We start from the raw sequence: 22,988 nt of genomic DNA on the forward strand, positions 1-22,988 counted from the left end.
TCTTAATTCAAAAAGGCAATAACATCCTCTATTCCATACGTCACACTCCAAGTTATTCTTTCTTGCCTACCAAATATGCCGCTTGGTTAAACTCAATACCAACCAGATTAGAAAAAATACAGCTTCCCCAACCCTTCCAAACTGCCCCCTCTCTGGATCATCTCGTACAACAACAAGCCATGACCCCCTGCCATCCTCAACAGTACCCTTATCTCCTGGCGTACCTGTTGTGCCCAAATACATTCCCATAACACATGTGGGACTGTCTCCACCCGACCATGTCCTGCGCGCTGAGATCTTGTCAAGCCGCGCCTATGTAGTCTTTCATGCACTGGCAACCGACCCCGAGACCATCAACCAGTTAAGGTCTTTCAATCTATTTTCCAAGTGCCTCGGCTGCACCCTTGTCCAGACCTCCTTCCAATACACACCTGGCCAGTGCATCAGTAACAGACAGCCTGTCAGACTGCTTCATACCTTCTGGGAGCTGAATATACAGGATTGTGGGTATTTGGAGAAGCTGGAGAATAACCAGCCTGCCCTAAAGGGGAAACTTTGAGACATAAATGCAACCCAGCACACCGTATCCATAAGCCACCAGATGATGACTGTGTCACAAACACTGACCACCCCCCCCCCCCCCATGTTCCAGCCAGATGGGCCAGATGTTTTTTCACAATTTATCGATGAGCGGAAGTGCAACCAAGAGCACTTCATCAGTACAAATCTGCGCATCGGCATTGGACGCTGCATACAAGGGCTATGTTTTCATTGCAGGGGCACTAACATGTAACAATCAAAGGGGATCAGGGAGTTAGAGGGCTGAGAGAGGGCTATGAAACAGAAACAGTTCCCCTTTCCCTCGCTTAAATAACAAGCAGCACAGATTGAGAGACACTAAAAGAAAGAAAGAAAGAAAGAAAGAAAGAAAGAAAGAAAGAAAGAAAGAAAGAAAGAAAGAAAGAAAGAAAGAAAGAAAGAAATTGTATAATTTGGAGAGGTCATTGTTTTGTTCGTCTGACATGAATGAACTTAGCTTTCTAATCCTAACTCTTGCCTGACATTTGCTGGAATGCAGAAAGAACTACAAGTTGCTAGCTGCTGAGAGACAATCATTCAGTGTAAATAATGCCAGCCAGGCACAGCTCATTTTGTACGATTATCTCATTGAAATTTTTTCCCCAAATGCTAAAAGAGCCTAAGTCTATTGTTTGTCTGTTTTTACAGCAGTAAAGGAAGTAGTTCAGCAATGGAGCAAGCCCCCTTTTCCATCTCCTGGTTCAAAAATTCAATTTAATTCTTGGTCCTCACACACAGGACCTATCAGTTACTAAAATGATAAGAAAAGACACTACACTTGATCTCCGCCAAGAGACCAAAAAGCATTGCCCCAAAAATGACAGGCCGGCCTGCCTCACAACATTGCCCGCATGACAACTTCACTATATGTTTTAACACAGGAGGACCATGCAGATGCCCCAACACAACCACCAAAATGTCACTTGACCCCTTTGGCATTCCACGTTCACGTGAATTAAGCGGCTCATCTGCAGCTAAGGTGGTCACGAGTCCTGACAGGCTTAACAGAAAGCCCAGGTGTTGGCACAGAAGTAACAACTTTTGGACCTGAGCAGACACTGGGTTGCGAATGCTGAAGAAGAGTAGGCTTGGGGGAGGGGAGGAGACAACAAAGCCAGGGAAGACAGTAGGGGGGAGGAGTCAGGCAAGGAGGACAATGAGGGGAGTGGCAGGCAAGGAAGAAGGTGGGGAGGAGTATATCATATCATGTAGCACTGTTTTCACATCAGTACTTCAACGGGGTACTGAGTTATAAGTGAATGTAAGTGAATTCAGCACAAGCTCGTTACTAGAGCTGAAAAGCACTGCAAGTGACAAGAGGTGTTACAGCTAGTTCATCACTTAGAAACTGATCTACACAGTAAAATTCTGTTAGGAACCTACTTTTCACATTCAATACAAGTTGTTTCAATACATAGAAGGTATGGAACTTCAAGTAACACTCCATTTCAATTTTGCACAATGAGTTTCAAAGGGGAAAACACCTTTCTGTACATTAGTTTTCTTCCATTCTTCAATCCTGTGTAAATACCGAAAGTACGTATCTGATCATAAATCATGACTAGATGGGTCCCAAACACTTTTGCTCAATGACTTGCTTCCTGTTGAGTACTATCTTTATGTTTTGGACTGTCCAAGATAGCACAGGCAGCTGTGCAACTGATCCTCTGCTGATTAGTTCACAAGCTTTGGTTTGCCAAATGCCAGACTTCCTATTGGCTGAGGGTATTAATACATTATCCATATTATTGACATATTCCTGGACCTTCATCAGATGGTATTGTCCATGCTTATTGTGTCATTGTCATAAGTATCTGATGCAGAACAATGTGTCCCTAATACTATTGGTTTGAAGACTTTCTCCCAATACACCCAGATGTGTGCTCTGTGCCGACAGCCACTGATCACGAGACTGCAACAAACCAAGAGAAGAAAAGGCAAGATGCGCAAACTGCCGTCAGGATCACCCTGCAAATTACAGGGGATGTGTGTACAATCCTCTTAAGAAGCAGCTACAACCCACATCACTACCATCCAGAGCAGTCTCTGCAGGAATCAGCTATGCTGATGCTGTAAGAAAAGACACCTGCCTAGTGGAACCCACAAATACATCACCTCCTAATTCAATCGGATCACGTCACAATAAAGTAAACAAAACAGACAGGCAGAACGCCAAGCGAATTACACTACGCTCTTAGAAAGGAACTTCGCTTCTCAGATGAACAGGCCTGGGGCTCCCCCTGCTGGTCCCTCTGAGGAAGATGACGCTTCTGCTTTCTTAAGCCTAACAAACCTTTTTTCCAGCCCCAAAGCAAGAAGATTACTAAATTTTGCAAAGTCCCTCATTGATAAATTATGTGCAGAAAGAACTGGAACAGATATAACTATAATCCTGTCCTCAATTCCTGCTGTTGTAAAGATTTTCTCTGATGGTTCCTAAATTACTACACACACCAAATAATTTAAGATTAACCATATGAAACGCCAACGGAGTACAAAACAATAAAGAAGAACTTCAATAATTTTTGGATCGGCATTTAATTGATGTAATGCTAACAAGTGAAACCCATTTACGTTCAAGTTCAGAATTCGGAACAAGAAGTCACTTTGTATACAGATGCGATAGAATTAAAGGAAAAGGAGGAGGCACAGCCATTCTTGTCAAAAAAGGAATAGAACATTCTGAATCACCCACACCACAATTAACCTCATTGGAAGCCAACTCGGTGATGCTAAATACTAAAGATGGTCCTTTGAGAATAACTGCAGCGTACAACAGTCCCAAGAACGATCTACCTGTCCAAGAACTGGATTTGCTTTTCCAATCAAATACTCCAACGATCTTAGCAGGTGACCTAAATGCAAAACATCCAGCCTGAAACAGCAAAACTACTAATAAGCGAGGGAGGTCTCTCCTCAATTTTGCAGACAGAAACCACCTAATAGTGATAGGACCAGAAGAACCAATGCTCAATCAAGCAAATAATGACAAATGCTTCACACAAAGCCCAAAATACCAACAAAAATCATCTGTCCTCCATTCCTAACTGGCTACTAGAGAAAATCAAAGAAAAGAACAAAGTTTGAAGAAAGTGGCAAAAACAATGTAACCCAGAAGACAGCCAAAAAATGAATACACTCTCAACTGAAATCAGAGAAGCACTAAATGATATCAGGAGCCAAAGATGGTCACAAACCCTGTCTGAGATGGAGCACCAAGCAGTTACCAAATGGAAAATCGCCCTGGTGCTCCGCATCAAACAATCTCCTATACCCTACCTCCATGGTCCGAATGGACTTGTATATACCACCCTAGACAAAGCAGAAGTTATTGCCAACAGCTTGGAACTCCAGTGCTCACCAAACTTTGAAAATGCAGATATCCAACACATTGAAAGAGTAAATAAAGAAACTAACTAACCAGTTTCTATCAACAAATCTACCAGAAGTCACTGATTTTGCTACTCCAGCAGAAATCAGAAACATCACCGATCATTTTAACATTAAGAAAGCAACAAGGTCAGATGGCATCCCAAGTGCAGCTCTCAGAGCACTACCTCACAAAGCAATCGTTGCAATAACCAACATTGCCAATGTGGTAATGAGACTGGGACATTTCCCTGAATGCTGGAAAACTGCTGATGTCGTAGTTTTGCCTAAGCCAGGAACACACAGATCTTTTCCACAGAACTACAGACCCATCAGTTTACTTAGTACTCTTGCTAAAACCAGAAAGTAAGAGAGTGAGAAAGTAATACTGAAAAGACTTCAAAAATATACAGAACAGCTACAGATAATCAATGAAGAACAATATGGCTTCAGAACTGGACACAGCACCACTCATCAACTCCTGAGAGTAGTGGAATACATCACCAAAGGCTTCAACACTAACAGATCTACCGGGGCAATCTTCCTTGATGTATCCAAAGCATTTGATAAAGTGTGGCACAAAGGCCTTCTCTAAAAAAATGATTAAAGCAGGTATTCCAAATTACCTAGTTCACCTCACAGCCTCTTTTCTTAAAAGAAGAAAATTCCAGATAAAGTTAAATGGCATCAGATCATCACTCAAGAAAATAACTGCCGGTGTCCCTCAAGGCTCACTACTTTCACCAATCCTCTTCAACATCTTTGTAAGTGATATGCCAAAGACTAGTAGCACAACACTGGCTCAATATGCAGATGATACTGCAGTACTCTACAAGTCTACCCAAACTTGGGTTGTCACAAAAAGACTACAAGAGGCAGTCACAGCCCTGGAGCAATGGTTTCACCTATGGAGAATCAGCATCAACCCAGAAAAAAACACTGCAATTCTTTTTAGCAGAAGGCACAAACCACCATCTGGCACCATAACAATGTCTGATCGTCCCATTTCATGGCAAAACACAGCAAAATACCTGGGAGTTATATTAGACAACCGCCTATCGTGAAGAAATCACATCACTGAAAGTATATCCAAAGCAAGAAGATCACTCAACCAACTGTACCCACTGATGAATAGAAAAAGTAACCTGAACACTACAAACAAAAAACTTCTGTACAGAAGCATCATCAGAGCTCAGTTGCTGTACACAGCACCAGTATGGGGATACACTTCCAATGCACTCCTCTGTCAGATTCAGTGCCTTCAAAACAAAGCTCTAAGAATGGCACTCGATGCACCATGGTATGTAACCAACAACTTGATTCATCAAGATACCGATTCCCTGTCAATTCAACAGTCCATTCAGAAGAGTTCTATCAAACTATTTGCCCAACTAGAAACTCAGCCAAACAAAGCTCTTCAAGGGATTCTCCAATATGATAAATGCCAATACAAGAAACACAAAAGACCAAAGGCAATACTGGACGACTAAACACCTAAACCATCCTAAAATTCAGCAAGAAGAACTCGCACAACCCCTAAACAAAACAGCCAAAACTGATTGTCATGAGACAAGTTAACAAGAACCTCACAGATTAAAAACACAGAGATGAAGGAGTGTGAGAGGCATTGTCTCTGTCCTCCAAGAGACAAGAATGATTCCAGTCAGTCCCTGTAGTTTGAGAATGAACCAAAGCATTGTGAAAGGAACTGGACGAAGAAAGTTTTGAAGTGAATGATGAAAAGCACATTTGCAGGGACGGCACAAAGCGGGAGCGGTCGCTGGCTGGTACATAGTGGCAGCAGTCATGGTCGCTCCCCGACTCATAACAGCAGCGGTCGCACAGGCTGGCCGGCACATAGCAACAGCGTTCACTGCCCGTCACATCGCGGCCATCGTTGGGCATGCAGGCATGAGAGGAAGAGTAACCTTTGAGAGCATGAACTTGACATTAGAGCGTGCATTTGAAATAGTGATTCAACAAATGACCGCTGTATGTTATCAAGATTGAAAAAATATCAGCATGAAGTGAAGTTTAGAACATCCATCCATCCATCCATTTTCCAACCCGCTGAATCCGAACACAGGGTCACGGGGGTCTGCTGGAGCCAATCCCAGCCAACACAGGGCACAAGGCAGGGACCAATCCCGGGCAGGGTGCCAACCCACCGCAGGACACACACAAACACACCCACACACCAAGCACACACTAGGGCCAATTTAGAATCGCCAATCCACCTAACCTGCATGTCTTTGGACTGTGGGAGGAAACCGGAGCGCCCGGAGGAAACCCACGCAGACACGGGGAGAACATGCAAACTCCACGCAGGGAGGACCCGGGAATCGAACCCAGGTCCCCAGGTCTCCCAACTGCGAGGCAGCAGCGCTACCCACTGCGCCACCGTGCTGCCCCAAGTTTAGAACATGTCAGTTTGAAATAAACAGGCACTGTGCAGGAGTCTCCTGCTGTCCGACGTCTTAAACTGGCTGACATAAGGAGCCTTAGGCTTCGCCAAATCCCAAGCTGTTCGGTAATCATGAAAGGAATAAGCATCTGCTAAGTGTACTGCCCTGCCTCTTCCAACAGATTACCAAAGCAGTGATGCATTGCCAGGCTGCTCACTCCCAAGTCTGTGGGCTACTCAGTATTCCAGTAACATGACACATTGGAGACATATAGGATACAAGGAATGGAGAAATGGAGACAAGTTTCTCAACAGCAGGAAAGGGTTCGTTTAGCACTGGGTTCTGGATATTTAGAGTAAACGTGGACATTAACGCTTAAAACAGGACGGAATGTGATGGGAGTGCAAAATTAAATAGCCCTATATAGTCTCATCCTGCTGGTGAACAAAAACAGCCACAACCCTACCTTTCAGATTGATTTAAAGCAGGCATGACTGGCTACAAAATAAAACCAAACGTGTCAACCCCAGTGTTATGTGGGCTGATCCAGACCCTGTGAAAGAGCAATAGACACTTGTTTCTCAAGTCCCACAACACTTACCCCTTAAACACATCTAGGCAGGCTCCGCTTCTGTAATCGACTTCACACTTAAAACTAAGCCTTTAATTGAGAGGAGACAAGTTTCTCAACAGCAAGAAAGGGTTCGTTTAGAACTAGGTTCTGGTTGTTTAGAGTAACCGCAGACATTAATGCTTAAAACTGGACGGCATGCGACGGGAGTACAAAATTAATTAGTCTCATCCTGCTGGTGAACCAAAACAGCCACAAACCTATCTTTGGGTTTGATTTAAAGCAGGCATGACTGGTTTCAAAATAAAACCAAACGCATCATCCTCTGTGTTTTGTGGGTCGTTATAGACTCCGCAAAAGATCAATAGACACTAGCGTTTCAAGTCTCACAGCAGTTATCCCTTAAACACATCTAGGAAAGCTCCGCTTCTGTAATCGACTTCACAGTTAAAACTAAGCCTTTAATTGAGATGAGACCAGTTTCTCAACTGCAGGAAAGGGTTTGTTTAGTTCTGGGTTCTTCCTGTTTAGAGTAAACGAGGACATTAATGCTTAAAACAGGACAGCATGTGACAGGAGTGCAAAATAAAATAGCCCTATATAGTCTCATCCTGCTGGTGAACAGAAACAGTCACAAATCTATTTTTGGGTTCTATTTAAAGCAGGCATGACTGGCTTCGAAATGAGACCAAACTCATCATCCCCGGGGTTTTGTGGGCCGTTCCACACTCCGCAAAAGAGCAATAGAGACTCGCATTTCAAGTCTCACAGCACTTATCCCTTAAACACTTCTCGGAAGGCTCCGCATCTCCAAACGACTTCACTGTTAAAATTAAGCCTTTAATTGATTGGAGTCTTGCTGCTGAACAGCAGGAATGAGTTCGTTTAGCTTTGGGTCCTACCTCTTTAGAGTCAACCTGGCCATTAATGCTTTACACAGGATGGCATATGAAGGTAGTGCGAAACAAAATAGACCCCTATAGTCTCATCCTGCTGGTGAAACAAAACAGCCACAAATATATATTTGGGTTCAACTTAAAGTAGACATGACAGGCTTCAAAAAGAAACCAAACGCGTCATCTCTGGGATTTTGTGGGCCGATCTAGACTTAGCGAAAGAGCAATAGACACTCGCGTTTCAAGACTCACAGCACTTATCCCTTAAACACTATTAGGAAGGCTCCTCTTTTCCAATCGACTTCACAGTTAAAATGAAGCCTTTACTTGATTGGAGACTTGATGCTGAACAGCAGGAATGAGTTCGTTTAGCTCTGGGTCCTACCTCTTTAGAGTCAACGTGGACATTAATGCTTTTAACAGGACGGCAGGTGGCGAGAGTGCGTAATAAAATAGGCCCTTATAGTCACATCCTGCTGGTGAAACAAAACAGCCACAAACATATATTTGGGTTCGAGTTAAAGCAGACATGACTGGCTTCTAAATGAAACCAAATGCGTCATCTCCGGGATTTTGTGGGCCGATCTAGACTTAGCGAAAGAGCAATAGACACTCGCGTTTCAAGACTCACAGCACTTATCCCTTAAACACTATTAGGAATTGCCCGCTTATCCAATCAGCTTCACAGTTAAAATTATGCCTTCAATTGATTGGAGGCTTGCTGCAGAACAGCAGGAATGAGTTCATTTAGCTCTGGGTCTGACCTCTTTGGAGTCAACGCGGCTATTTAATGCTTTAAACAGGATGGCACATGACTGGAGTGCGAAAAAAATAGGCCCTTATAGTCTCAAAACAAAATAGACTCTTATAGTATCATCCTGCTTTTGAAACGAAACAGCCACAAACATATATTTGGGTTCGACTTAAAGCAGGCATGACTGGCTTCAAAATGAAACCAAACGCGTCATCTCCAGGATTTTGTGGGCTGTTCTAGACTCCGCAAAAGAGCAATAGAAACTCGCGTTTCAAGACTCACAGCACTTATCCCTTAAACACTATTAGGAAGGCTCCGCTTCTCCAATCTCCTTCACCGTTAAAATTAAGCCTTTAATTGATAGGAGGCTTGCTGCTGAACATCAGGAATGAGTTTGTTTAGATTTTTGACCTACCTCTTTATACTCAACACGGACATTAATACTTAAAACAGGACGGCATGTTCCAGGAGTGTGAAACAAAATAGGCCCCTATAGTCTCATCCTGCTGGTGAAACGAAACAGCCACAAACATATATTTGTGTTCAACTTAAAGCAGGTATGACTGGCTTCGAAATGAAACCAAACTCATCATCCCTGGGGTTTTGTGGGCCATTCTAAACTTTGCAAAAGAGCAATAGACACTCACGTTTCAAATCTCACAACTCTTATCCCTTAAACACTTCTAGGAAGGCTCCTCTTCTCCAATCGACTTCACAGTTAAAACTAAGGCTTTAATTGAAAGGAGACTTGCTGGTGAATAGCAGGAATATGTTCGTTTAGCTCTGGGTTCTACCTCTTTAGAGTCAACACGGAAATTAATGCTTTAAACAGGACGGCATGTGACTGGAATGTGAAACAAAATAGCCCCCTATAGTCTCATCCTGCTGATGAAACGAAACAGCCACAAACATATGTTTGGGTTCGATTTAAAGCAGGCATGACTGGCTTCGAAATGAAACCAAACGCATCACACCCGGGGTTTTGTGGGCCATTCCAGAGTCCGCAAAAGAGCAATAGACACTTGCGTGTCAAGTTTTTCAGCACTTATCCCTTAAACACTTCATGGAAGGTTCCACTTCTCCAAACGACTTCATAGTTAAATCTAAGGCTTTAATTGAGAGGCGACTTGCTGGTTAATAGCAGGAATGGGCTCGTTTAGCTCTGGGTTCTACCTCTTCAGAGTCAACGCGGACATTAATGCTTAAAACAGGACGGCCTGTGACAGGAGTGCGAAATAGTCTTTTAAATAGTCTACTTAGTGAACTGTAGAATAACATTAAATATCTGATGATATTTGACTTGCCTTATAATAGCATTCTGTGAAGAAGCCTATAGTCACCTAACATTACCATGAACTCTGTATGTGGGCTGCAGTTATACTCTCATGATATTTGAGAACATTCCCTGCTCTCATAGAAATTCAGCTCTGCACTGAGCATCCTTATAACATGAACTGGATTTGTTTTTTTGTTTTTTTAATATTGAACCTTTCCACCTTTGTTCCCAAACATAACCTTAGTTCAGTTAGGCGGAGCAAAGGAAACAGCGGCCAACAGCATGTCCTGCGATTATCATTATATTTATACAGAAGCATATCCTCACCTGCTTAACATTACCAAAGAATCTAATTAGAATTCTACAGTTCAGCATGTTACACCGTCATGGCCTTCTGCTCTGCCAATTACATAAAGTGTCATATAGCAATTTTAGATTCAAATTAGATATTTTGCTCACAGTCATAAAGTGGATCTGCTTTCCAAGATTGGCACAGCTTCATGCCTAGATTTTTACAAGACATTCAGCAAGTGAAGGATTTAATTACAAATTCATCAGCATGTACTCAAAACAAAAAATATGCAGGACATAACCCTAATTCACAGGCAACAAGGATATGCAATACAGAAAGCAAATTGCTGAATTTCTGCAAATCTGTCTTATAACAGGAGCCATGTGAGTCAGGGCTGAAGTGTACAAATACAAAAAGTCAATTATACTTCACTTTGTTGGTTTTTATGAATGGTATAGAATGTACTCTACACACTGTTCTAAAACAAAAACACATCCTCATCCAGTTCCACTCTCTTTAGACCTTCTTAGATCCTTTTGTAACAGTTATTCTTCTGCCTGATCTTTTCATCAATCAAACAGCTGCTAAGTGGCTTACTCAAATGTGTAACATAGGTGATACTTTTGAAAATGATATCTTGTCCACTACAGCTCACTCAGACTCTAGTTATTCAAGATCACCAAGAGTTATTAAAAGGACACAGTAAATTGTGATCATTTCAGGAGCACTTTGTGATTCCCTTCATGTAGCCTAGAATGCTGCCAGAGACAAGAGCTGTCAGAGCTGAAAGTCAGCACAGATACAAGCAAACAACATTAGCATTCTTGGGATTAACATACTTACTAGGGCAGCCTACACCTCCCAGCAAGCCACCTGTTAACTGGCATACACCCCAAAGGACTTCATTAACATCCTGACACTTGCCAACAACGCTCTACCCCATCATACATACCATACACAAAATTCATCACTCTCTGCTCATACATTTAGCCTTACTCAAACAAATATTTCATATTAATCAGAATATTCCCAGGAAAAGAGCAACCAAAGCAAAAGCAGTCTGGAAAGAGACACAAAACAAGAGATATAAAATATGAAAGCAGTAATAAATGCAGCTGAAGCAAGACGTTACTTAAGAAAAATATTTGTGCAAAAAGTTAGTTAGGAATAAATTTTACACAAATGTTAGAAATCACTTTTCATATAAAGAACTGTTGTGCCTGCTGGGCTCACACAAGGCCATCCTTACAAATTCAGAGAGGGAAAAGGGAACTGCAAAACCCCCCTACTATTAAACAGTAAAATATTCATGCATTTTCTAAACCTGCTTTTCCAGAGCAAGGATGCAGGGAGGCTGGAGCATAATCCAAGCAGGCATTGGGAGCAAGGCAGAAGCAATCCCATGCACACACACACACACACACACACGCACACACACATACACACACACACAGGAGACAATTTTGCATTGCCAATACACCTAACATATATGTCTTTAGATTGTGGGAGCAAAACCAACATGGCTGCAGAGAGATCATGCAAACTCCACACTGGGAGTTCCTGAGACTTGAAGCCTTGTTCCCTTGCTGATACCATAGCACCATTACACTGCCAAAGACAAAACAATATTTCTTAATATTTTTTATTAAGGAATTTATTCACAAAACATTCAAAAAACAAATAAATAATGAAAGATGTCAAAAGAATTTGTCTATAAGCCAAAAGGCTAACAGAACAAGTCCACAGTGCAGTAATCTAAGCCCAGAAACCACAACGAAAGCCTATAAACTGAAGGATCATTCCTTCGGTTCCTGGGCTACATATTTTTTTTCTTTAAATTTGACTAAACCTAACATATTTTTACTCTGAACTCACCTTAATGGAAATCCTAGGTATTGCCAGTCAATTTTATTTCTCTGTTGTTAGCATTCAGTTATGTTGGTTGGAAACCACCATCAAAGAGGAATTCCACAGAATTGCAGGTAGGTCAACATAGGACTTTGTTTTATATTTTAGTATTACTTCACCATTTATTTAATGTTTATGTACAAATTGTGTGTGTGTGTTTTTGACCTTTTATGTCTGATTATCTTCTGTTTCTGTCTGCCTCACAACAATTTTCATTTTCTTTACCTTTTCATTCCATCTTCATCCTGTTTCCATTGACTCACTTTAAAAGAGGCCCAGCCAGCATTCTTTTCACTTTGATTTTTGAGATCCTTTGCTTAGATTCTCTTTTTCCTCTTGATGTCAACAAGTTCAGTTTTGAAGGTTGAAGCACAGCATGTGGGATTGCTGTTCACTTGCTCCCCCCTGACATTCAGGGCTCTGTCACATCTCTTTCAGCACTCATATGTCACCAAGACTCACGTGTACTTTATATTTTATTGACGACACAGAGTTGACCAAATGTAAATTTAATATGAGACCAAAAACAATGTGTTCATTTTTCTCCTATTTATAACAATGTACTTGTTTTGCATGTAAGATGAAAACAATTTTTTACCATTTTTGAAAATATAATACATATTTTGAAATACCAGACAATATATTAACAATATATTAACAGTAATATTTAATAGTGGTTCCCAGACTTGGTCCTGGGGACCTCTTATGGCTGCAGGTTTTTGTTCCAACGAGATTCACAATAAGTAATAATAACTGATAATAACTGACCTTATTTAGTTAGCTGGTCTTTTTTTCTCTTCTCTTATTCTACATTCAGAAAAGCACAGCAATGTGATTTTTACACTATGGCATTTAGAAATATTTCTATTTTTTGCTATAGCTTTAAATGCTTAACTCTTTTTGTTGTTCTGCTGTTATTTTTCTCTTATTCTATGTAGTCTACTCCCTTCATTGTATCCTAATTTTGACAAATAAAAACAAGCAAAGCAGATGCTTGGGTAAATAACACTAAATGATGAAAGACTGCAACTGCTTTAGTGTCAGACCCAGGGACGGATTTTCCTATAGGCTAACTAGGCTTCAGCCTAGGGCCTCAAGATCAAGAGGGGCCTACATTCAAATTGTTAGCAAAATTTTATTATCTCTCATGTAATTTACAAACTTAAAAATGGAAGGTGAAAGGGCCTCATAAGTGGAATAGCCTAGGGCCTCTTTTCATATAAATCCGGCCCTGGTCAGACCCACTAATTAGTCAATAATGGAAAGGCAGAATGGAAATCAGGATGAACATAAACAAAAGTTTAAAAAAATTATCCACATGTAACTGTTTAATTTTTATTAAAATGTATTAACACACTTAGGTTTGTAATTTCTACATTGACTCCAAAATGCAGAAACTGGGAAATAATGACTCCCTTAATTAGGCTAGGAGTCCAGTTAAAAACAGAAGTTGGTTGGAACAAAAACCTGCAGCCCCAGGGGGTCCCCAGGACTGAGATTTGGGAACTACTGCTATACAATATATAAGGATATAGAGCTAAAACTCAGTAAAAAGAACTCAAAAGCAGGTCATGAATAATAAAATGAAGACTTCTTTTTTCACATTATGAAAAACAATGATGCCATTATACAGTAAACATACTGCAAGAATCATTTCCGAATTTAGATTTGCATGTCTGGAAGACACTCAAGTATTTTTAATTTAGCACATATGTTCATTGTTATGGCTTTTTCACACATTAAAGGAAAATTAGACCATACAGTAGATTTCAAGAAGGACAGCCATTTAAGGCATGAAAAATTATAGTCAGTAATGCAAGAATCTTTTATTTTTCTAGATGCCTTCTAATTTTATGTAGTATTCTATAGTCTAGATACATTTTTGATGCTTGTTAAAGTGTATTCAATATTGCGTATGAAGTTTACATTTCAAAAACTGCTTTATGAAACAGTTTGGCTCATTATGAAAACATTTGCAACTTAAGATAGACTGATGGATTATTTGATAAATCATAATAAAAATAAGGCAGATATTAGAAAATTTGAAGGTCAACAAGTTAAGAGATGCCTATTTGGTCCAGTGAGCTGGTCTGGTCAGCCGATATCTGGGTTGTGTCAATGTCTCATCTAGATACTTTTTAAAAGTTGTCAGTGTTTCCATTTTAATTATCCAAATATAGGCATCAAAAAAGAGCCTATGTAGGATGATGGTCCTGATTATTTAATCAAAGACTTCAAAAATACCTAAAGCCATCCATCCATCCATCATCCATCCTCTTCCATTTATCCGAGATCAGGTCACGGGGGCAGCAGCTTGAGCAGAGATACCCAGACTGTACTCTCCCCAGCCACTTCTTCTAGCCATTCCAGGAGAATCCCAAGGTGTCCCCAAGCCAGCCGAGAGACATAGTCCCTCCAGCGTGTCCTGGGTCTTCCCCGGGGCCTCCTCCCGGTTAGACGTGCCCGGAATACCTCACCAGGAAGGCGTCCAGGAGGCATCCTGATCAGATGCCCGAGCCACCTCATCTGACTCCTCTCGATGCAGAGGAGCAGCGGCTCTACTCTGAGTCCCTCCCAGATGACTGAGCTTCTCATCCTATCTTTAAGGGAAAGCCTAGACATCCTGCGGAGGAAACTCATTTCAGCCGCTTGTATTCGCAATCTCGTTCTTTTGGTCACTACCCATAGCCCATGACCATAGGTGAGGGTAGGAACATAGATCAACCGGTAAATTGAGATCTTTGCCTTGTGGCTCAGCTCCTTTTTCACCACGACAGACCGATGCAGTGCCCGCATCACTGCAGATGCCGCACCGATCCACCTGTCGATCTCATGCTCCATTCTTCCCTCACTCATGAACAAGATCCTGAGATACTTGAACTCCTCCACTTGGGGCAGGATCTCGCTCCCAACCCTGAGAGGGCATTCCACCTTTTTGTCCATAAAAGTTATGAACAGAATCGGTGACAAAGGGCAGCCCTAGCGGAGTCCAACTCTCACTTGAAATGGCACTGATTGTACAGGGACCAAACAGCCCTTATCAGGGGGTCCAGTACCCCATACTCTCGGAGTACCCCCCACAGGATTCCCAGAGGGACACGGTCGAACGCCTTTACCAAGTCCACAAAACACATGTAGACTGGTTGGGCAAACTCCCATGCACCCTCCATTACCCTGCTAAGGGTGTAGAGCTGGTCCACTGTTCTGCGACTGTTCCTCCTGAATCCGAGGTTCGACTATCCGAAGGACCCTCCTTTCCAGGACCCACGAATAGACTTTTCCAGGGAGGCTGAGGAGTGTGATCCCTCTGTAGTTGGAACACACCATACGGACCACCTTCTTAAAGAGGGGGACCACCACCCCGGTCTGCCAATCCAGAGGCACTGTCCCTGATGTCCATGCAATGTTGCAGAGGCTTGTCAACCAAGACAGTCCTATAACATCCAGAGCCTTGAGGAACTCCGGGCGTATCTCATCCACCCCCAGGGCCCTTCCACCAAGGAGTTTTTTGATCACCTCGGTGACTTCAGTCCCAGAGATGGAGAAACCCACCTCTGAGTCCCAAGACTCTGCTTCCTCATTGGAAGGCATGTTAGTGGGATTGAGGAGGTCTTCGAAGTACTCCCCCCACCGACCCACAATGTCCCGAGTTGAGGTCAGCAGTGCACCATCCCCACCATATACAGTGTTGACACTGCACTGCTTCCCCCTCCTGAGACGCCGGATGGTGGACCAGAACCTCCTCGAAGCCGTCCGAAAGTCGTTCTCCATTGCTTCCCCAAACTCCTCCCACACCCGAGTTTTTGCCTCAGCAACCACCAAAGCCGCATTCCGCTTGGCCTGCCGGTACCTGTTAGCTGCCTCCAGAGTCCCACAGGACAAAAAGGTCCTATAGGACTCCTTCTTCAACTTGACGGCATCCCTCACCGCCGGTGTCCACCAACGGGGGATTGCTGTCACAACAGGCACCGAGCACCTTACGGCCACAGCTCCAGTCAGCCACCTCAACAATAGAGGCACGGAACATGGCCCATTCGGACTCAATGTCCCCCACATCCCTCGGGATGTGGTCGAAGTTCTGCCGGAGGTGGGAGTTGAACCTACTTCTGACAAGGGGCTCTGCCAGACATTCCCAGCAGACTCTCACAACACGTTTGGGCCTACCAGGCCTGACCGGCATCCTCCCCCACCATTGAAGCCTACTCACCACCAGGTGGTGATCAGTTGACAGCTCCGCCCCTCTCTTCACCCGAGTGTCTAAGACATGTGGCCACAGGTCCGACGACACAACTACAAAGTCGATCATCGAACTGAGGCCTAGGGTGTCCTGGTGCCAAGTGCACATATGAACACCCCTATGCTTGAACATGGTGTTCGCTATGTACAATCCATGATGAGCACAGAAGTCCAGTAACAAAACACCGCTCAAGTTCAGATTGGGGGGGCCATTCTTCCCAATCACGCCCTTCCAGGTCTCACTGTCATTGCCCACATGAGCATTGAAGTCTACAAGCAGAACGAGGGAGTCCACAGAAGGTATGCCCTCTAGCACCCCCTCCAGGGACTCCAAAAAGGGTGGGTACTCCAAACTGCTGTTCGGCGCATATGCGCAAACATCAGTTAGGACCCGTCCTCCCACCCGAAGGCGGAGGGAGGCTACCCTCTTGTCCACCGGGGTAAACCCCAATGAACAGGCTCCAAGTCGGGGGGCAATAAGTATGCCCACAACCGCTCGGCGCCTCTCACCGGGGGCAACTCCAGAGTGGTAGAGAGTCCAGCCCCTCTCAAGGAGATTGGTTCCAGAGTCCAAGGTGTGCGTCGAGGTGAGTCCGACTATATCTAGCCGGAACCTCTCAACCTCGCGCATTAGCTCAGGCTCCTTCCCCTTCAGAGAGGTGACATTCCACGTCCCAAGAGCCAGCTTCTGTAGCCGAGGATCAGACTGCCAAGGCCCTGCCTTCGGCCACCACCCAACTCACACTGCACCCGACCTCCTTGGCCCCTCTAATAGGTGGTAAGGCCATGGGAAAAATACCTAAAGCAAGCAAGTAAATTTATAGTACTTGTAAAAGTTAGCGTTTTTTTTTTTACTTTTATTCTCTCAGTCACGATCACGATACAACCCCCCACCACCACCAACCCAGATTTGACACTGTTAGTTTTTATTTGAAACTAGAAATAACTGTAGATCTGAGTGGTGTTTTGAGACAATGGAACTGGACATTCTCTGATCTGGAGGGATAAAAGCTGACACACAAATGCTGGTGAATCTGCCTTCTTCGTATCTCACTGTCACTTGAATTTTTTTATTCAGTTTTATTGAGTGTTCCTGCTCACTCTGAATTAGTATGCACCTTATGGTCCATGATGTCAAAGCCGCACTGACAAAAAAACAGAGACATAGGTACAGTATATATGATATTTGGAATAATTCATTTTATGACCTGTGTAGTACATTTCGGAAAACATTGTGGCACTGATGCAACATTATTCATATTATTCATATTCATTCGCATGTCTTCTTGTGCTTGTAATCAGTGACCGCATTTTTTGCAAGGTGAGCCAAGAACGCTCTTCTTTTCTCAGTGGACCCCGTGCATGCCATGTACAGTACATGTGCATTGATTGCTGCCAAGTCAAGCTTGTTGTAGCACACAGCAACCGGCCACCTGCGTGCTCCTGCTCGCAGTGAATAAGCTCACGTCTTCTGGTTCATGATGTCAATGCAGCACTGGGGAAAAAAGAAAGAGACAAATATATGTGACATTTTGAAGAAATCATTTTATGACCTGAATAGTACCAATAAGAAAACATAGTTGTACTAATGCAGTAATATTTGAAATATTTTGATTATTTGAAATTATTTGATTGCACAGATTTCAAACACTAAGTACAAAGTATGATGAACTCTCATATCAACTTTTCTTAATAATATGTTAGATAACACCTACATTTGGAAATCAGCAACATAGCACAGAGCTCCACAGAACAAACACTGCATAGCTTTTCTACACACTTCTCTACCAGTGCCATTCAATGTGATAATGATATCATATTTACAGTAAGAAGCATTAGACTGAAAAAAAACAAATACATAAAGGTGGCAACAGAACACCAGGCCCACAATGTATATGGCCAAATATGTACAATAATGTGATCACAAAGCTACCATCGCTGCACTATACATAACAGATAGTTCCTTCAGAGTGTGCATATACAGTACACTACTGTCGATGTAATATTGTCCAAGTAGTACGTCAGAAGGTGTAATAATGCAGTCTGTTCCAACTCTGCTTAAAGAGGGACAGAAGTTTTTGAAGTAATCAACAGAAGTTGAAACATCTGTGCAAATTATTTCAATTTGAAAGGCTTAATTTATTTTAATTGCTGCAGAACATCTTTAGGTGGTAACCTATTAGTTGGTCCCTGAAGAAGGCCGATTTGTAATAGTCTGATATTTTCATTTTTCAGTGTTTGCGAAGCTAAGTTTAAAACGTAAACCTCTGGCAGTTTACTGCTTCTCTTTTCCGCATTTTAGGTCATTAAATGTGAAGAAAAACTGAGGTGTTGTAAAACTTTTGAGTGGTAGTGTATATATATGCACATGCATATTTTGACCTAAAATTGGGTTTGGCTGGTAATATATTAGTCTATAAATTAGTCTAAAGGGCATAGCCACAAAACGGAGGAATTTGACATACCTGTAAGGCAGGGTTCAACAAATGAGTTTCCACATTGTTATTCAGCCTGAGCAGTGAACTGAATACAAATGCAAGTGATGAAGCTTCTGTGCTATCCTGCTACCCAACCAAGCACCATGGAGGCAACTGAGCGAGTAGAGGAGAAGGCAGAGACATAGAGCAAGAGGAAGGTCTCGTTGAAGGAGACAAAGGGTCTCAAATGTGATGCAGGCAACACCAGTTGACCATGTCATCAACCATGGCTTGAACATGAGAGAAGCAGGTCAACTTGTGTGGGCCAATGTGACTGGCATAATGTAATAATTTGGAAATGAAGATGGGTACAGTAACAGTAGCCAGTGCAGTGCAATACTTATCGTACCTGTAGATTTAGCTATGTTACATTTCACAAAAAAATACAAAAAGATGAGTAAATGTGTGTTTTTTCAAAAGTGCAAGAAGACTCTGAAAGAGGGAGAGGCACCTTGTACAGTATTTAATCCATAAGCAGCAGACTGCAGAGTTAAATGTGGATACCAACAATTTCACTGCACACTGAAAAGCAAAATGGATTGCATTGTTTTGCATTTTCCTATCAGTGTGTAGTTGGTGTTTAGAAATAGCTATTCATGCGATGTTTTGAAGTACAGTTTTGATATAAAAATACCATTTTTAGAAGAGTTATTATGGTTTTGAATGAAGCGTTTGCTTTACATGAGATGTCTGACTTGTTTTGGATTTTGTGAGTGTGTATGGGTATTGTGTATAGAGTTTGGATAAACTGAGCTGTAGTTTCAGAAATCAAATGTAAGCAGTCAGAAAGAGCTGTAAAAGAATGCGAATAGAGCTGAACTGCAGAATAACGCTCAGGGACACTGTACTCTAGGTGTTATCATACACATGCATTTTATTCTGGAAATTATATCATTTCAATTGTAAATCTTAGCTTTTCAAAGCTTGAGAAAATGTAAAAACGTAAATTTAATATGCTTACTCTGGTGATCAGTTTGCCAACTTCTGTGGGCACAAGAGGTGTCCAACTTAAGGAACTCTTAGTCACTGCTGATTGGGTGGAGGAGTGTGGAGATAATGAAAGAGCATGCCACTTTTGTAAAAATGGGATTTTGGAATCGGTTCAGTGGTGAGATTCACGTAACGGTTGCACCCTTTGTGCAGTGTCCATGTTTCCCTGTGTGGGTTTTCTCCAGGTGGTCTGGTTTCCTCTCACAGTCCACGGATGAGCATGTTACTTGGATTGTTGATGCTAAATTGTCCCTTGATATGTGTGTAGCTGGTGCCCTTTCCAGGGATTGTGTCTTGTGCCTAAGACTTTCTGAGATAGACTCCAGTTTCTCTGCATTTCTGTTCTGGATAAGCAGGGTTAAGGATTGATTTCAGGAAACACTTGTAAATTAATGACTTACCTAAACATTACATTCATGAGGTATGGATGGTGGCATAAGACGTGTACTGGTACCGATTTTTAAGAATAAGGCGGATTTGCAGGGCTGTAGTAACTACAGGGGGATAAAATTGATGAGCCACGGCATGAAGTTATGGGAAATAGTAGTGGAAGCTAGGTTAAGAAGGGAGGTGATGATTAGTGAACCGCAGTATGGTTTCATGCCAGGAAAGAACATCATAGATGCGATGTTTGATCTGAGGTTGTTGATAGAGAAGTATAGAGAAGGCCAGAAGGAGTTGCATTGCGTCTTTGTGGACCTGGAGAAAGCATATGACAGGGTGTCTCGAGAGGAGTTGTGATATTGTATGAGGAAGTCAGGAGTGGCAGAGAAGTACGTAAGAGTTATACAGGATATGTATGAGGGAAGTGTAACAGTGATGAGGTCTGTGATAGTAGTGATGGATACATTCAACGTGGAGGTGGAATTACATCAAGGATCAGCTCTGAGCCCTTTCTTATTTGCAATGGCAGGTTGACAGAAGAGATTAGACAGGAGTCCCCATGGACTATGATGTTTGCTGATGACATTGTGATCTGTAGCGATAGTAGGGAGCAGGTTGAGGAGACCCTGGAGAGGTGGAGATATGCTCTAGAGAGGAGAGGAATGAAGGTCAGTAGGAACAAGACAGAATACATGTATGTGAATGAGAGAGAGGTCATAGGAATGGTGAGGATGCAGGGAGTAGAATTGGTGGATGAGTTTAAATACTTGGGGTCAAAAGTACAGAGTAAAAGGTATTGTGGAAGAGAAGTGAAGAAGAGAGTACAGGAAGGGTGGAATGGGTGGAGAAGAGATTCAGGAGTGATTTGTGACAAACGGGTATCAGCAAGCATGAAAGGGAAGGTCTACAGGACGGTAGTGAGGCCAGCTATATTATATGGGTTGGAGACGGTGGCACTGACCAGAAAGCAGGAGACAGAGTTGGAAGTGGCAGAGTTAAAGATGCTAAGATTTGCATTGGGTGTGACAAAGATGGACAGGATTAGATACAAGTACATTAGAGGCTCAGCTCAGGTTGGATGTTGGGAGACAAAATCAGAGACGCAAGATTGCATTGGTTTGGACATGTGCAGAGGAGAGATGCTGGGTATATTGGCAGAAGGATGTTAAACATAGAGCTGCCAGGCAAAAGGAAAAGAGGAAGGCCTAAGAGAAGATTTATAGATGTGGTGAGAGAGGACATGCAGGTGATGTTGTAACAGAGCAAGATGCAGATGACAGGAAGATATGAGAAAGGATGATCTGCTGTTGAAACCCCTAACAAGAGCAGCCGAAAGAAGAAGAAGAAGGTATGGATGGTGGCAGAGCATGGGGTCATCCAACAGGAGACAGACTGTACAGTTGAAAAAGTGACCAGAGAGAAGAGTGCATGAGAGGAAAGGCCAGAAAAGAAAGACATGTTGTAAAATTGTATTCTCTTTTGAATTTGGGGGAAAATCTTACATTATTACAATCTTAATAAAAAAAAATGAAAAGCTACTGTGTTTGTCAAATATTCATGTAGCATGCAAGAACCGAACGCATCACAGGTGTTTAAACTGAACTTATTGCACATTGCTGTGCTTTTTGAACTATGAGAGATGTTGGTGATGATTTGTTCTTGTGGCTTCTCAATGTGAATATCAGGAGTGTACACATAAATGTGGACTGGTGAAGCCTTTAATGAGGTAACGAAGAACATATTTTGTGTGTGGAACTGACTAAGCCTTGACTGGAAAACAAAGCATAATCAAATGAGACATAGAAAACCTAAACAGGAGTGTCATGGAGGAATGACAAACATGGATGAGGTTTTTTTTTTTCATTTTGTTAAATTTAAGAAAATAAATCATTTGTTGGTTATCTGTGGGAATTGAACTCAGAGATGTTGGTTTATAGATGTGTATCCTATCCACTATGCTACCATTAAAACTGGTCAGCACCTCTTTCTCAGGTGATACTGTACATTATACTGTATAATTAGAACAAGGACCGTTACACTGAGATGGAATGTAATAATGTAATGTTACCTTATATATATATACTACCAAATACCCGCGCTTCGCAGAGGAGAAGTAGTGTGTTAAAGAGGTTATGTAAACATATATATACATATACATATATATACATATCTACATATACACATATCTACATATACATATATATACATACATATACATTTTAGACGACTTCATGACCAAACATAACTGTTACCTGCCAGGTAGGGTTACCACTTTTAATACAAAAAAATAAGGGACGCATACTGCAGCGGGTGCCACATCCCAGTGCCAACACTTTGCAGACTCTACTTAAAAGACCCGCCCTCCTCACTGGACAGTTAAAAAGACCAATCAAACTAACGATGACGTCAAGTATTACCCAATCAAAAGTACGAAAGGAGGCATCTTCATAAAATGCGTGTGGGATGATTTGCATGAGACGCTGATTTAAAAAAAATGATAAAAAAAATACGGGATAAATCCCGTCCCGTATTGATTCAAAACGGGACGCGCAATTTCATTCTCAAATACGGGACGATTCCGTATTTTAAAGGATAGGGTGGCAACCGTACAGTGCCAGGTAACCACCCATACAATCAGATTGTGATTCAGACTAGCAATGCAATGAATGTAATTACCCCGATCTACATACAAGGCGAAAGTCTTGCAACATTCAAAGATGATGGTTTCGGATAAGTACACCATAGAACATAAAAGAGCTTATGAAGTCTTGAACCGAAAAAAGCAAGATCTCAGAGATCGTAAAAAAAAAAATAGGAGGTAATGTCGTTTTACTCGCTGTAGATTTTAGTC

General features: G+C 42.1%; 1 protein-coding gene and 1 non-coding gene across 2 annotated transcripts in view; both read right to left on the bottom strand.

Annotated features, from left to right (window-relative positions):
* The window catches only part of LOC127529743 (craniofacial development protein 2-like), a 928,907-nt gene that overhangs the window by 777,806 nt on the left and 128,113 nt on the right, over positions 1-22,988 (bottom strand). The window lies entirely within an intron of this gene.
* Positions 1,198-1,387, bottom strand: LOC114663289 (U2 spliceosomal RNA). Its single transcript, XR_003718103.1, has one exon. It is a non-coding gene; the product is annotated as a U2 spliceosomal RNA (small nuclear RNA).

Source organism: Erpetoichthys calabaricus, chromosome 12 (genome assembly GCF_900747795.2).
Source record: "Erpetoichthys calabaricus chromosome 12, fErpCal1.3, whole genome shotgun sequence".
Taxonomy (NCBI): domain Eukaryota; kingdom Metazoa; phylum Chordata; class Cladistia; order Polypteriformes; family Polypteridae; genus Erpetoichthys; species Erpetoichthys calabaricus.